At 39.6% G+C, this 16,934-nt stretch overlaps 1 pseudogene; it reads left to right on the top strand.

The window, feature by feature from the left end:
- Positions 1-16,934, top strand: part of LOC128520456 (Fc receptor-like protein 5) — a 74,417-nt pseudogene that overhangs the window by 41,659 nt on the left and 15,824 nt on the right.

Below are 16,934 nucleotides of genomic sequence, written 5' to 3'. Positions count from 1 at the left end.
CTTTCTATTTATATTTTCACTTTATTTACAATATCTGCTCAGTTAACTTCTGGGTTTCAGACTGAATCCCTAAGAGTGTTGAAAGCTAATGCACTATGTAGTCCACTAGTTAAACACACCAAGTAGTGCCCTTGATCAGAGGTTAGAGAGGGATTAGGAATTCATGAGCAGTTATTAGCCCTTAAACCTCACGACATTTTAGCCATTTTTCGCATTACTGTGATTTAATGAGTTATATATCGAGTCGTGCAATATAGAGAGACATATCGTTATTTTCAGCACATTGTCTCACATTGGCAAAGAACCAGCACAGAGGCATATGATCACATGTTTTTATGGTTGTTTTCGGTTGTTGAATAAATGATAATACAAGCGGTCAAATGTACATGTTAAAGGTAATGATAACTTCGGTTCTACCTGACGTTTGCAAAACGCCAAATGCACAGTTTGATATCTGAAGCACCGACACACAACAGGAGGACTTCCGTATAGGCAGCTGTTTTATTATTATTATTATTTTTTTTTTTAATGGTCATTGACCAATGCTGTATTGCTGGGACGTCATATATGTTTTCTTGCTGAAAGTGCTTCTGTGGCAGGTTTTGAATGTGTTCTTCACTTCTTGTGATACAGTTTCTGTTTTCCCCGAGCTAAACAGAAATATCGAAAGTCTGTTTTAGTAATGAATATAAAATGCCCTTCATTACCTGTAGGGGGCAGGCGTGTTTCAGTCTAAAGTATTGTGTGTCTACTGAAGCCGAAAAATGTGTTATGTCTCTTAGGCGCCCATTGACAGCAAGCGACAGAGTTTATAAACGTGTTAAGCTCAAACTGATATGTATTTATTCTTCATTTTCTTCTCTCCTTCAATGATGATACTTCTTTGACTGCGTTTTCTTCATTCAGAATTATTATTATTATAAGTAGTAGTGCTCCGAATTTATTATTGTTATTATTCTTATTATTATTGTAACGCGCGCGTGTGTGCAAAAAGATTCATTTAAAAATTCATTCATCGGCGTGTTTGTTTAACAAAATGCAGCGTTTTGATCAAAAGGATGATAAATGCGTGTGAAACATGCAGACATGAAGGACTATACTTGACAAGAATATAGAGAATAAGAATCATGTTTATAATACGATAATTATTTAAATTATATTGTATCAATTAAGAACTTTATCTAAAAGCCAGACCGACCAAATTTCTCATTCACTCCTGAAGTAGTTAAATATGCTTATACTGTAGATACATAGGTTACATTTTAAAATATGAAGAAAAAAAAACAGTATTAGACACAAATATTTGATATGGTAGTATATATGCAATGAAAAAGCTAATATACACATGAGTGCTCAAATGTAAAGCAAACGCAATTATTAATTTATTGTGTATATTTAACTTCATTCAGCCGTTTAAGTTATATGAAAAATAACGTGCCTACCAGCCCACTATTATTTTCTATTCAAATTTAAAGATGCCCACGTGTGTGGACAAAGAATACAAAAGTGTATAATCTTTAATAAAGTTAGCCTAATACAATATTGTTTCCAATGCTGAAGCAAACATGATTTTGTTTTAGTCTATTCATTGAATACAACGCGAAAGCGCTCCGAGGTGAAGCGCACCCACAGTTACTGTAATCCCCCATCTCACCTTTACAACAGGTGTGAAGTCATCAAACCGGTTTCGCTGCTGGGGGAATTCGCAGAATTGGGTTTTTTTTTAAACAAATTAACAAGACCGAGCAGACGTCTCTGCCTGAAATGTATTTCGCCAGCAAAACATAAATAGAAAAATAAACATAAGTAGATATAAAATGTTTAATGGTAACAAATCAGACTTCATAGTTGTTGGATTTGATACTTTGAGTGTAATTCATAAATTTAGCGAAGTAAAAGTACCCTAGCATGAGTTAATATATACCTGAATCAAATAAAATTTCATATTATACACACACACACACATTGATTTATACACATCGCGCAGCTCTTTCTCGCGCTGTCCTCAGCGCGGGGATCAAAGGGCGGAATTCCAGTGTCCTTGTTTTAAGTCCCTGGGGCGCGTCACATTGCACCACTCACATGCCACTCTACTATTCTCCACCACATCACGTACTTCCCGGACCTCGGACTAAACTCCGCGCCTTGCTTTCCGGACCTCGGACTAAACTCCGCGCCTTGCTTTTATAATGTGGAGCAAGCCTGAAATTATATTAATGTTAATTAATATAATTAACACACCCATCACAGGCGCATGCCGTGGCAGATCATCATAATTTCCTTTAATAGTAAATAATGACTCCCGTTGCGCAGTACCACCGCTGGCAAAACCTTATGAAATACAAGTTAAACATTAAATGAATTTACACAACTGTAAGTAAAAACCAATAGCCCACGTTTAGAAAAGCATTTTTATTTAGATTATATAAAATAATCCTGCATGTGTTTTAGGTCTTCCAGCTGCCATTGTTCTGATGGCTCTGTCAGATTAAATCATTCAGTAACAGTAAATTTCCATGTAAAACAGGTACATCTGTATGAATAAATTGATATGATGAGCTATTGATCAGTGATTTATGTAAACGACTCAGTTCAGATGTAGGTAAATGGATAGAAAGTAAATGGCTGCGCTGTTTGATTGAGGGACGTGCTAATGATTTACTGGGATCCAAGATGGCAGCGCGGCAGTAGCACGCAGCGGTCGCTCTGGAGCCAAAATGGTGCTACGTTGTTTACGTTTTGTGTGTAGCGCGTTTATTTTTCTATGTGTATGGATATCTTTGCAACTGGTGTCCGTACATACAACAGCCAGACACTTTTCAACCTAAATAACCCGGTTAATGATATCCACGATGAGCTGCGGGAAAAGCTTGCGACCTCGGCTTGCTGCGTGAACCAGGCCTCGAAGCCTCGGCGTTGCCTGATGCCGGAGGCCGGAGGAAGGGTTATCGGAAGCGGTGTGCGAGGAAGCGGAAGCGCGGCAAGCGGGCGGGAGTCTGTGCTAGGCTAAAAACAAACCCTAGCCGGCCGGCTCTCCCGTCCATCATCTTATCTAACGTCTGCTCCCTGGACAATAAACTGGACTACATCCGACTCCAGCAGGCTACACAGCGTGAGGTTAGAGACTGCTGTGTCTTTGTTTTCACGGAGACATGGCTCAGCGACAGAGTACCGGACGCCGCTATTTAGCTAGACGGGCTAGCCTCGTTTCGCGCTGACAGAAATGCAGCTCTGTGCGGTAAGACTTGCGGTGGCAGCTTATGTGTTTACATTAACACGAAATGGTGCAAGAACTCTGTGCTAGTTTCTAGTTATTGCTCATTGCTAGTGGAGTTTGTGATTGTTAGATGCAGACCTTTTTATTTACCACGAGAATTCACCACTGTTTTCATTATCGGAGTGTACATTCCACCTAGCGCTAATGCTAAGGAAGCGCTATCGGAACTGTATACAAAGATCAGTGAACTGCAAAATACACACCCGAATGGACTGTTTATTGTTGCTGGAGATTTCAACCATGCAAATCTCAAGTCAGTGCTTCCTAGATTCCATCAGTATGTGGACTTTGCAACGAGAGGAAAAAAACACGCTGGATCTTGTTTACACAAACATCCCCGGCGCATATCGGGCAGAGCCCCGCCCCCACCTCGGCTACTCAGACTACATCTCTGTTAAGCTAATTCCAGCATACAGACCACTCGTCAGGCGCTCAAAACTGGTTCTGAAGCAGGTGAAAACCTGGCAAGCAGAAGCCATCTCTGCTCTTCAGGACTGTTTCGAGAGCACTGACTGGAACATGTTTAGGGAGGCTGCAACTTACGGCGACTTCACTGACTTGGAGGAGTACACGTCATCAGTGACCAGCTACATCAACAAGTGCACCGATGACGTCACTGTCTCCAAGAGCATCATTTCTCGACCCAACCAGAAACCGTGGATTACTGCGGAAGTGCGTGCACTTCTGAGGACCAGAGACTCTGCCTTCAAAGCGGGAGACAAGGTGGCCCTCAGAACAGCAAGGGCCAAACTTTCTCAGGCCATCAGAGAGGCAAAGCGCGCACATGCCCAGAGAATCCACAATCACTTCAGGGACAGCGGCGACACACGGCGCATGTGGCAGGGCTTACAAGCCATCACAAACTACAGGACGACATCACCTGCCTGTGACAGTGACGGCTCCCTCCCAGATGCGCTAAACAACTTCTATGCTCGGTTTGACAGGCAGAACGACGTGGCGGCGAGAAAGACCACCCCTTCTCCGAACGACCAGGTGCTGTGTCTCACTACAGCTGAGGTGAGAAACTCTTCGCAGAGTCAACCCACGTAAAGCTGCTGGACCAGACAAAATCCCAGGCAGAGTGCTCAGAGAATGTGCTGAACAGCTGGCAGATGTTCTCATTGACATTTTTAACATCTCTCTGAGCAGCGCCGTCGTTCCCACGTGCTTCAAAGCCACCACCATCGTCCCCGTGCCCAAGAAGTCTACTGTGTCCTGTCTCCATGACTACCGTCCCGTTGCACTCACACCCACCATCATGAAGTGCTTTGAGCGGCTCGTCATGAGACACATCAAGACCCTGCTGCCCTCCTCACTGGACCCACTGCAATTTGCGTACCGTCCTAACCGCTCAACGGATAACGGCATCTCCACTACACTACATCTTGCTCTCACACACTTGGACAAGAAGGACAGATATGTTCGAATGCTGTACATAGATTTCAGCTCAGCATTCAACACTATCATCCCCCAACAACTGATTGGGAAGCTGAACCTGCTGGGCCTGAACACCTCCCTCTGCAACTGGATCCTGGACTTTCTGACCGGTAGGCCTCAGTCAGTACGGATCGGAAATTGCACATCCAGCACCACCACACTGAGCACTGGGGCCCCACAAGGCTGTGTGCTCAGTCCCCTGCTGTTCACACTGCTGACTTACGACTGTATAGCAACACACAGTTCGAACCACATCATTAAGTTCGCTGATGACACGACCGTGGTGGGTCTCATTAGCAAGAACGACGAGTCAGCATACAGAGAGGAAGTGCAGAGGCTAACGGACTGGTGTAAAGACAACAACCTGTCTCTAAATGTTGACAAGACAAAGGAGATGGTTGTTGACTTTAGGAGGACATGAGGCGACCATTCTCCGCTGAGCATCAACGGCTCCTCTGTGGGTATCGTCGAAAGCACCAAATTCCTGGGTGTCCACCTAGAGAAGGACCTCAGCTGGTCCCTCAACACCAGCTCCCTACACAAGAAAGCCCAACAGCGTCTCTTCTTTCTGAGAAGACTGAGAAAGGCCCAGCTTTCACCACCGATCCTGACCACCTTCTATAGAGGAACTATCGAGAGCATTCTGAGCGGCTGCATCACTGTCTGGATTGGGAATTGTGCCATATCGGACCGCAAAACCCTACAGCGGATAGTGAGGACAGCAGAGAAGATCATTGGGGTCTCTCGTCCCTCTATTGAAGACATCTACACCACACGCTGCATCCGCAAAGCCACCAGCATTGTGGCTGATCGGACACACCCCTCTCACACACACTTCACACTCCTGCCATCTGGAAAAAGGTACAGAAGCATTCGGGCACACACATCCAGACTGTGCAACAGTTTTTTTCCACAAGCCATCCTCAACAAAAAGGGACTGGACTGGACTGGACACACACACACAAACATTATCATACAGCTTAACTCAACTACCTCAAAATATGGGGACTGGACTGACTAATCAACACAAGTGCAGACACACTGACCTACACCACCAAATTATCGTACACACCAACCTGTAAATGCCTTACTGCTTATCTTTTGCACAATGATCATTACTGAAATAATTTTTGCACTAATTCCTCAATTCTTGCTGCTGTTTTTAAAGAATGTTTATGTTTACCCACTACCTCAACACCATATTTTATGTTCTGTTATGTCGTGGTTGCGCACTGTCACTTTGTTGTTGCTCTTGTTTGCACATTTGCACATGCACTTTATGTTGTCTGTAAAAATGTTATACTTAGCTAGTTAGTTTTTGTTAATTTATGTTGTAATTTGTTAGGTCTCTCTGTTCTGTCTCTGCTAGCCATCTAACTAGACCTCTTGGTTAGCTAGTTTAGTGTCTATGTTAATTTATGTTGTAAAATTATGTTGCATGTACAGATGGAGCCACGCCAAATAGCCGCGGAAGTGTGAATTGCGTACGAATGGCGTACGGCTGCCTTATGCACGCCGTAATCCCCCCTCCTTTTTCTTCGAGAAAGGCGTGTCAAGATTTCACAGTAAACACGCCCATTCAAGCCCTATTTATGCATTTACCTGGTTCCACCACTAGATGGCGCTTCGTTCTCAAGGACCCGTTAACACAAGCCAGCAATTTAGTTGCGCTGAGTTGCAATCACGTGATTTTAACAACCCACCCCCACCGAACTGACGCTGCCAAACTGCACTAGAGATGAAGATGGCGGCTTAATGGACTATTCGCGGTAAGTGGTGTTTTTATTTATAAAATTTGTTTGGGATTAGTTTACAGTTTATTTTCCAGTTTAGTTTTTTTACCGGCCGTTTTGAAAATCACTGGCAGCACCAGCAGCGGTCAGATGTAACTTTAGATAACTTAATGATCTGTTTACCAAGTCTGGAGTTAACATTACAGCTTACTGTCAGTGTCACAAACTCACAATGTCACTCCTCTTTAACTAAAAAAGACACTAAAGCTTCGAAAATACTATTAATGTCCCTATTACAAAAGCTGCACTACCGGATGAAGAGTGTTTGTGCTCTATAACAATGCCTTTAGAATCTGACCGCGTGTTGTCTGGATTAATTCAGCATTTATTTATTCTTTGGGTAAGAGTTAATCTGCAGGTTATTTCTGTGAATATTATGTGATGCAGTTCATGAAGGACACAAGCTGAGGATAGATGTACAGGAGCTCGCGGGCTAAACGCTCATAACCGGGTTTATATTTTTCTCAATTTGGCCGTGACTTTGCGCGGTAGCGCGAGCGCTTAGTTACCGAACTGGATAAAACTCTGAAGTGTTTATCAGTTAAGGAGTGTGAGGAGGGGGAGGTGTGTGTGTGTGAGGAGGTGTGGGGGGCTTCAGTACTGGGTAAGTTATAGTTTGGCTTCAGAGATGAACTAATATATACGAGTGTTATATCGCCTAACTTATTTGTATGAAAAGCGCATTTTAATTTAATGCAGACGATAATACAGACAAACCGGGGTTAACACTAACAAAGTTTAATGGTTAAAGTTATCCCAGTTTATTTACATTCCAGAATTCCCCAAAACAGTATTTTACACACTTTGTGGTGTAGGTTTACTAATATCTTTTATATTTATTACAACTAGATATTCTGTAAAGTTTATTTATCTTTGTCTTCACTAAATTCTCCTGTTGTCTTTAATCAGGGCTCCGCTGTGGAGGATTGGGGGGTCAGACGGATGACGGTTGGCCTTTTGGAGCTACTGGAGGAGCCTGAACAAGCTGTTAAAGGGAGCTGTAGGAGGGATGACAGTGCAACAGCTTTAGAATGATGTTTGGTCAGGTCTACTGTATATTCTGAACATAGAATTGCAAAACGTCTAATACTTTAGGGGGGAAATAAAGAATTAAACAGTTCCATCTTTAATATTTTTAAAAAATAATATTTTAATATAAAAGAACCAGATAGAGACTGATAAGCAGCTGGTGTTATCCGGGTATTTTAATGACCTTTAAGCAAAAATTAAACATGTTTTCACCTGTTTTATACAAATTATTTGTTTTTACTTTTGACTAGTTTTGAAAGAATAAATTTTATATTTAAAGTCATGTGTGCGTGTTTTAATTGTTTGGGGGTTGTTTGTGTATTTAAAAATACATTTACTTAAACCAACAACTTCAATGTGCAAAAAATGGGACCCGACGTTGTTTTAAATAGTCAAAGAGTTGGGCTAATAATAATGATAATAATAATAATTATTATTATTACTGGTTATAGAAACGAATGAAAACAACAGTTAAACACTTGATCATATGTATCTGTGCTAGTTTGTGTTTGTGATTGTGACCCATAATCATTTTTTTTCTCAGTATAATGTTTTGGGGGGTTTTAAGAATCCATTAAAAGAGCAAAGACAAACTTGGAAGGTAAGAAACCTCAGTGGAGAATACTGACTGTGACATGGTGCTAATTGCTCTGTGTGTGTGTGTGTGTGTGTTTGGCGGGGGGAGGGGTACTTCAGACTTACTTGTCTGTGCGCAAAATGTTTGTGTTAAACCAACGGAGAAATGCAGGAGCGCGCGCGCACACACACACCTCTCATCCACAACCGCTTTAACTGTTGTCTTGTAAATCGTTGATTAAACCTAAGAACACAGCTGTTCAGCATCAGTCCTAAACACAAGCGCAGGGTATGTTTTTGTCCTTAATTAAAAGACACCAATATGTTAATTTACACAATGATAACATGTTGTTTATGTTTAATGTTTATTTTGCGGGAAAAGGTAATAAGCAATATTTAAAATAAAACAAACCAGGAAGTAAGTGTTTCATACATTAAGGTGCTGTGTATAACCAAGTGCCCCAACAGACATAGCAACAGTGTGTGCGTTGTGGGGGATTGGAAGGTGAACGAAGATAATCATTTACAAGACAAAGGACGTTCAGAGGTGTGTTATACCCCCCTGCCACGGATTGCCGCCCATTACGCAATCGCTATCTTCAAAGAAAAGCCGCCGCCCCTTTTCATTCAAACGCGTTAGCGAGTGTTTTTCTTTCCCTCCGCTCGGTTTTGTGAACACAGTTGCGTTCAGTAACACGGTGGAACCAATTACCTAAACAGCAGCAACAACAACCATTATGATCACACTTTGTTGAATTTATATTGCTTAAATATTTCGCAGCTCTGTCCTCTTTGCATTGCTACGTGTTTATTTACTTCCTTTTCGCATCGCACGTAATGCACTCTAAAATCGACACTATCAAACTTGGAAATTATATAATATTCAATCAAACATCAAGTTATTAAAAGTAACGAATTTGTCACTACTCTTCTCTCATGCAGCACGGCTAAAAAGATAATAAAAATTACACCAAAGTGCTGCAGGTTTGGTGTCCGTGAGCTTTTCCTAATCAGAGTTAGACGGGGGGCATTTTGTGGCTGATCCAGTTACACTCTACTTAGATATTACACAGAGGAGAGTTCACTTCTGTTCTCTTCATCCTAGCTTAATTTCATCTCATGAAATAATAGTAAGTTTTGTAAAGTCTGAGTTCATCTCCCCAGCCAGTGTTGTGTATGGACAGGGTAGCATCATGGCAGGATTGGTGTCATTTTTCTTATCTTTTTAGCCGTGCTGCGTAAGAGAAGAGTAGTGACGAATTCATTACTTTCGTTACTAGACTATTTTGTCTGCAAGTGAAATACATCGATACGTTAATAATTTACACCACGATAACATTACTGCAGAAGGATCTAGAGACGTGACTTCGAGACGTTCACAGTATATTCGAACCGTAGACAGGGTTTATTTTGCAGAACATTACAAAACACCCATGTCCAATAAAACAGTGCATCTTTAATAAGCCACATTGGTTTCCAGTCAGTAGTAAAATTAACGAAAGACTGAGAAGCCCCGTAAAAAAAAAAAAAAAAAAATATATATATATATATATATATATTTTTTTTTTTTTTTAATGTTCAAATTAACGTTTCAGAGTAGCCTATATAATTTGTCTTGTCATCTGTTTACAGCGTTGGCTGATTTTGTGATTGAGACCCGTGGGTTACATTGAAATAATTTTATTAGTAGTAGTAAGCCAGTCTTTAGTAACCTTGAATAAATCACAATATAAGCCCTCTCCCACGCGCACGCTCTCTCTCTCTCTCTCTCTCTCTTTCACACACACACACACACACACACACACGTACACACAAACAAATAAAACATGAAATTGCGTAAAACCAAATGAAACTATGGCAAAAAATATATAAGCAGTAAAAATTACAGTACTATCCAGTAGGTGATTCCTGTCCTGATAACAGGCGCTGACCCTCTGGAACTGTTTAGTTCTGTTAGTATTGTGTTCAAGTGTGAATGTTTATGGGGATTTAATCTGTTTCTGCAGCCGCATCTATTCACCGTAGTGATAAGTGATTAATGTCCCATCAGATCTTTAATGGGAGACGTTATACTGGTTAAATGACTAAAGACATACTGATCCGTATGGACAGATATTTGTTTCATATATTATGCGTTATTAATCGATTTGTTATGCCAATTTTTGACTATCAGCGAAAAAAAACATTAGCGAAAACATAAAAAATATAACGAAAACAAACCCAAGCAGAAGTTAAATTTTAAGCGTTACTTTGCAGCAAAATATTATCTACCAGTGTATTAAACGGAAATAGATAAAATACACCGTAATGTAAAATACTGTACATAGCCCGCATTGTATTCCGTACCTATAACGACTGGTATAGATAAATTACAGATGTTACCGTCTTTAAGTATAAGGATGTCATGAAAAATATTGCAATAAGTAGTTTTATTAATTAATTTAATCATTAATTAAAAATAGCATAAGCATCATGGATTGTGTATTGAGGGATTTAAATCTGTTTTATGAATCGTTTTTTATCCCTCTTTTTTACCACATGATCTATTTATGAAACTATGTTGACGTAAGTTATGTTATATATATATATCAAATATAGTAACCGGCTGCTTGGACACTGCAGTTAACTGAAGCAGTCAATGCTCCATCTGGCGGAATTATACAGCATTGCAACCATCTTTTTAGAAAGCGCATGGGGGCGTTTATGGGGCGGGGCATCGTTAACTACGTCATCGCGGGGGATCACATTCCGTGCACGGATCGATCATGGTCCTGTCACGGTCCTGTCATGGACCTATCATGCTCCAAGCGGCTGTTTGACGTGGCTCCCACTGTAGCACCTTGGTCCTGGAGGAACGTTGTTTCGTTTCACTGTGTACTAACTGTATATGGTTGAAATGACAATAAAGCCTACTTGAACTTGAACTTGATTTGGTCTTCTCTGTGTGTGTGAGAGAGAGAGAGGGGTGTCGCGGTCGTGGATTATTCAGTGAAACAAAAGGCTCAGATGAAAAATGTTAGGCACATCAGTCACTTACCCCAAATAAAAGGTTATGTTACAGAGTGTTATGATACAGTTGTAAAATAACAGATACGGTGCGCACTAAATACTAAACCTAAACCAGGCACGAGAATTAAACCAAGATAGCCCCATAAACGTTTTATTTAAATAAAAATACCAAAGAATATTATTGTGTATAGAGTGATTAAAAACAATGCAAATTATGCTTTCATACGGAAAATCTCAATTTCTTCCATTCCAAGGATTGAAAACGGTAACAATGTAAACTTTAGAATCTAGAATCCAGAAGATTAAATTTACACAAATTTAAAAAGAGGCTTTAATCACTGAAAGTCTTCAGAAGAGCCTCAGATTCAAGAGGTTTTTAAAGTGTGAAGAGGTGCATTACAGTTCCTCTGAATGTATAGGTGAGAACAGCTGATTCACACTTGGGGAGAGTGAATAATTTGCATTTGAATGTTGTCTGGCATTGTAAAGCACTATAGTGACACTAAAAGAACAACAATTTAGGATTAATAGGAATAGGAGGCACTAAAGAGGAGGATTTTAATTTAGACTATAAAAAAATTAACCTGTGTCTATTTTTAGGCGTGCCAGCTGCCACTTTTTAGTTAGAAGTTTTAAATACAAATCTTATAATGCCCACATGACATCAAACATTCCCTGTACAAACATATACTGTACAACACACGTTTATCAACCTTTTGATAAAAACGCTGCCTTTTGTAAAGTGAAAGTACTTTACAAAAGACAAACAGCTTTATTTCAGTCATAAATTCACAATCACATCACATTCCAGCTATTATTCCCAGCCGTGGTTAAATAATGGATGAAATAATTATTAAATGCTGGACACAAACAGCAAATATGATGATTATTATAAAAAGCCAGAAGAACTTTGTGTTCATAAAATATTTACTTAATATGATAATATATATTGTTAATTCTTGTCTTCTGATGATGTCGACACATTTTTATGTGTCGACATCATCAGATATGTTGGCATCAGATATGTTGGCATATTCACGAAATCAGGACATTCGCATAGTTAACACTATCAGATAGCCTACTATAAGGAAATTAAATTAATTTCAACACCATGTAAACCGAGACATTGCCATGTCTTTCACTGTTTTGTCCCTGTTAAAACATTACAAAAACTATATAAGAAACGTATTAGGAATTTTAAAGCACGAATTTGGGCATCTCATTTCATTATTATGAAAATAATATGAAGCACATATACACACATTCATCATGACAGATCTGTTGTAAAACAAAATAAAATTCATGTTTGCTTCAGCATTGGGAACAATATTGTTTTAGACTAAGTAATTATACACAATTCTTCGTTGTACAATACTTGGTCCGGCTTTTAGATAAAGTCCTTCCACGCGCCATCTGGCGGATATTCAGTGAAGCACAACACATTTATTTAAATTTCCGAATGTTGCTTACGGCAAGTCGCGGCACGCCGCGCGCTAAATTGCGGCATCTCGCGGGAAAACACACGCAGTCTTAATGGCCACATCTGTAGGTGGAATTTCACCTAAACACTTTATGAGGAAAAGACAAATTGGCCTTTTTGACTAAAAACAATGCAATTTATGCTATCATAAGGAAAATATAAATTTCTTCCATTTCAAGGATTAAAAAAGGTAACAATGTCAACTTTAGAATCTGGAAGATTAAAATTACACAAATTTAAATCACTGAAAGTCTTCAGAAGAGCCTCAGATTCAAGAGTTTTTTAAAGTGTGGAGAGGTGCATTACAGTTCCTCTGAATGTATAGGTGAGAACAGATGATTTACACTTGGGGAAAGTGAATAATTTGAATTTGAAAGTTGTCTGGCATTGTAAAGCACACACACACTAAAAGAACAACAACCCAGGATTAATAGGAATAGGAAGCACTAAAGAGGAGGATTTTTATTTAGGCTATACAAAAATTAACCTGCGTCTATTTTTAGGCGTGCCAGCTGCCACTTTTTAGTTAGAAGTTTTCAATACAAATCTTATAATGCCCACATGACATGACGGAATTAGGCACGGCTGTTGAGCTATCCTTGCTAATAATCCCGGGCTTGCACCCCGCACTATAAAATATGAGTGCGACAGCCATCCGCCGACAGCAGCTCCTGCCTCCGTCCGCTTGCGCTGGCTCTTCTTTAAAGTCCCTGGGGCGCGTTCCATTCACCCCGCTTGCATGCCGCACTTACACGTTGTTGCGCGCGCGTCTTACTCACACCGCGTAGTAAAATCCACTGTAAACCAACAAACCCCAAGTATTTTATAGCGCGGGTTGCAAGCCCGCATCATTAGCAACGAGAGCTTACCAGCCGTGCCTAATTCCGCGGCCCCGCTTCTTCGCATATCTGAAGGGGAGGCCGCCTAACTAGTGAGCGAGGAGTGATATTGATTTGGGCGCATGCTGTGAAAAAACAGACAGTAGCTGAAAAAACTACTGTCCTCAAAAATGAAACAGATGAGGACTCAGATTAATGTGCAAAAACTATATAATAAAACTGTATAAAAATACATGGCCTTTATAAGACTCAACTTTTATTTAAGCGCACTCACAATAACGTAAAAAACGTTGTGATTTTGTAAATGTTTGAAAGCAAATAAGGTGCGCTGTTCTGCATTGTTTTTGGTGAACTTGAGTTCAGAAAATGAACGCAAACGTTTTTTTAAATGGTCAGAGTCAGTCTGCTTGCTGTTTTCCCGATGCGTTTATAATCATTAGTCTACTTCTGCCGGTGCGCTCTGGAAAACTTTATACATGCGGCTGAGCGCTGATTAAAACGATGGAGTAAATTAAAGAGGAGAATCACGATGCCGAATCGAAGTCTTGAGCCCAAACCTCATTTAAATTAAATTAACAAATATTATAAGTAAAAAAAACAATAGCCCACGTTTAGAAAACGTTTAGAAATTCTTTCCGACATGAGTTGGTCCGGTGTTATGCGCAGAGCGCCGGGAGATTTCCTGAAGCTCCGAAATCACTGGGGCATTTTTTCTAAATAGATGCTATCTTTAATAACTGATGGAGGTTTTGAGCTGTATACACACGCCTTTTTGAGGGGTTTAAAACAAATTAATAAGTCCGAGCAGACCTACATGAAAGGTGAGAAGTGAGTAACTAAGCGCGCTCTCGCGTTGTATATAGTGTACAACACGCGTTTATCAACCTTTTGATAAAAATGCTGCCTTTTGTAAAGTGAAAGTATTTAACAAAAGACAAACAGCTTTATTTCAGTCATAAATTCACAATCACACCACATTCCAGCTATTATTTCCAGCCGTGGTTAAATAATAGATAAAATAATTATTCAATGCTGGACACAAACAGCAAATATGATGATTATTATAAAAAGCCAGAAGAAGTTCGTGTTCATAAAATAATATTTACTTACTATGATAATATATATATATTGTGGCGTGGGCGGGGCGGCGGCTGACGACCAGCATGCCTTGCAGGGATGTCTGTGTGTTCGCCCTGTTGGGGAAGGGTATTTGGGGTGGTGGCTTCGGCCATGTTGTGTGTGTGCGTGACGTGTTGAATGTGCTCCGGTTTATGCTTAGGCTAAATTGGATGTGGTTTTCGTGTGAATGTGCTGCTCATGCCATACAGTGCTGTGCTTAATAAAGTAAGCATTGGGCAGCAAGTAAGCTCACTTGTCTCTCCACCATCCTTTCCGGCGGTAAAACGCTACAATATTGTTCATTCATGTCTTCTGATGATGTCGACACATTTTTACGTTTTAAATAAGATATGTTGGCATATTCACGAATCAGGACATTCGCATAGTTAAGACTATCAGATAGCCTACTATCAGGAAATTAAATTAATTTCAACACCATTTAAACCGAGACATTGCCATGTCTTTCACTGTTTTGTCCCTGTTAAAACATTACAAAAACTATATAAGAAACGTATTAGGAATTTTAAAGCACGAATTTGGGCATCTCATTTCATCATTATGAAAATAATATGAAGCACATATACACACATTCATCATAAAATATCTGTTGTAAAACAAAATAAAATTCATGTTTGCTTCAGCATTGGGAACAATATTGTTTTAGACTAAGTAATTATACACAGTTCTTCGTTGTACAGTACTTGATCCGGCTTTTAGATAAAGTCCTTCCACGCGCCATCTGGCGAATATTCAGTGAAGCACAAAACATTTATTTAAATTCCCGAATGTTGCAGCAAATCGCGGCACGCCGCGCGCTAAATTGCGGCATCTCGCGGGAAAATTCACGCAATCTTAATGGCCACATCTGTACATAAAACAATGAATGTGTGTGAGAGCGTGTGTGTGTGTGTTTGTGTGTGTGTGTGTGTGTGTGTGTTTAAGTATGTGGGTCAAACCCCCATTCAAGACAATATAAAGGATGTTAATGTGTGTTGTATAGTAACATGAGTGTTAATGAGTAAGATGTAATTTTTATACTGAAACCACTGAGTGTAAGATGCTGTAAAGTCTGGAATAATGAGAGAGATTATACTGTCAAAGTGTAGATATACTGTATTTTATTTTACATATACTGTATTTTATTTTGATGTGTTATTAAATGATGCTGTTAGCAATTAATTAATTTATTAAAAGGGTATTTTTCTTTCACACAGTGAGTCCTAAACCTGTGGTGAATATAACGCCTGACACACAGGTGTTCAGAGGAGAAAGAGTGACTTTCAGGTGTGACATACAGACAGGAAGAGACACTCAATGGACATATACCTGGTATAGAGACAATAGCCCAGTCAACCCAGACATCAGCTCAGTTACAGACACTCACGGGGGTCAATACACCTGCAGAGGGACGAGGAAAAGTGACTCTCAGCTCTCACAGATCAGTGCTCCTGTTACACTCTCTGTATCAGGTGAGTGTGTGAGTGTGTTATAACTGTGTGTTATTACAGATGTTGTTAGTTTTTATTATGGGTTTTTATATATTACAGCTTTTTCACTGTAACGGAGTTTCTTTATAATGAGTTTATAGTTTCCTTCTGTTTACTTTTTATTTTTTACTTTTTATCTTAAAGCATCTAATTGTTTTAATAACTGGTTACTATAGGAATAATCACAATCCTTCCAGTCATCACAACATCCAGGAATTATGGCTAAATGAGGCGTTGCTGTATTATATGTGCATTAAATGATGGTTATATTAAATGTGTAAATAAGCAGGTGATTGAGGGAGAATATTAAATAGAGAATGTTAATTAGACCTCCTACTGAGTGCAGATTTCTATTTACTGCACTGTGTTCATATCATTTGAATGTTGTACAGTCATTTGCTTGTTTGCTTGCTGTGAGGTGGTAATACTTCTTAATTTAAATGTTAAGATAAAACACAAAATGTGAAACAAAAAAATACCAGACCATTTCTGGAGCCAGATGTGTAGTTGTTCATTTTCCAAAGTAATCTTTAGACTAAACTCCCATGAAGATAAAGTGATGTATAGAGAGAGAGATTAAAGACTTGCTTTATCAATTCAATTCAATTTTATTTGTATAGCGCTTTTAGCAATTTTTATTGCCGCAAAGCAGCTTTACATAGTCAAAAGAATTATTTAAGTTTGTATGAAATGTGAATTTGTATGAATCAAAATGGTCAGGTTGTCCCTGGTGAGCAAGCCGAGGGCGACAGTGGCAAGGAAAAACTCCCTGAGATGATAATAGGAAGAAACCTTGAGAGGAACCAGACTCAACAGGGAACCCATCCTCATTTGGGTGAAACAGAAAGCAGTAAATGATCTGCATTTATACAGTGTGTAGGGTGGGAG

Source organism: Clarias gariepinus, chromosome 1 (assembly GCF_024256425.1).
Source record: "Clarias gariepinus isolate MV-2021 ecotype Netherlands chromosome 1, CGAR_prim_01v2, whole genome shotgun sequence".
NCBI classification, from domain to species: Eukaryota; Metazoa; Chordata; class Actinopteri; order Siluriformes; family Clariidae; genus Clarias; species Clarias gariepinus.
This window is presented reverse-complemented; position numbering and strand designations above follow the sequence as displayed.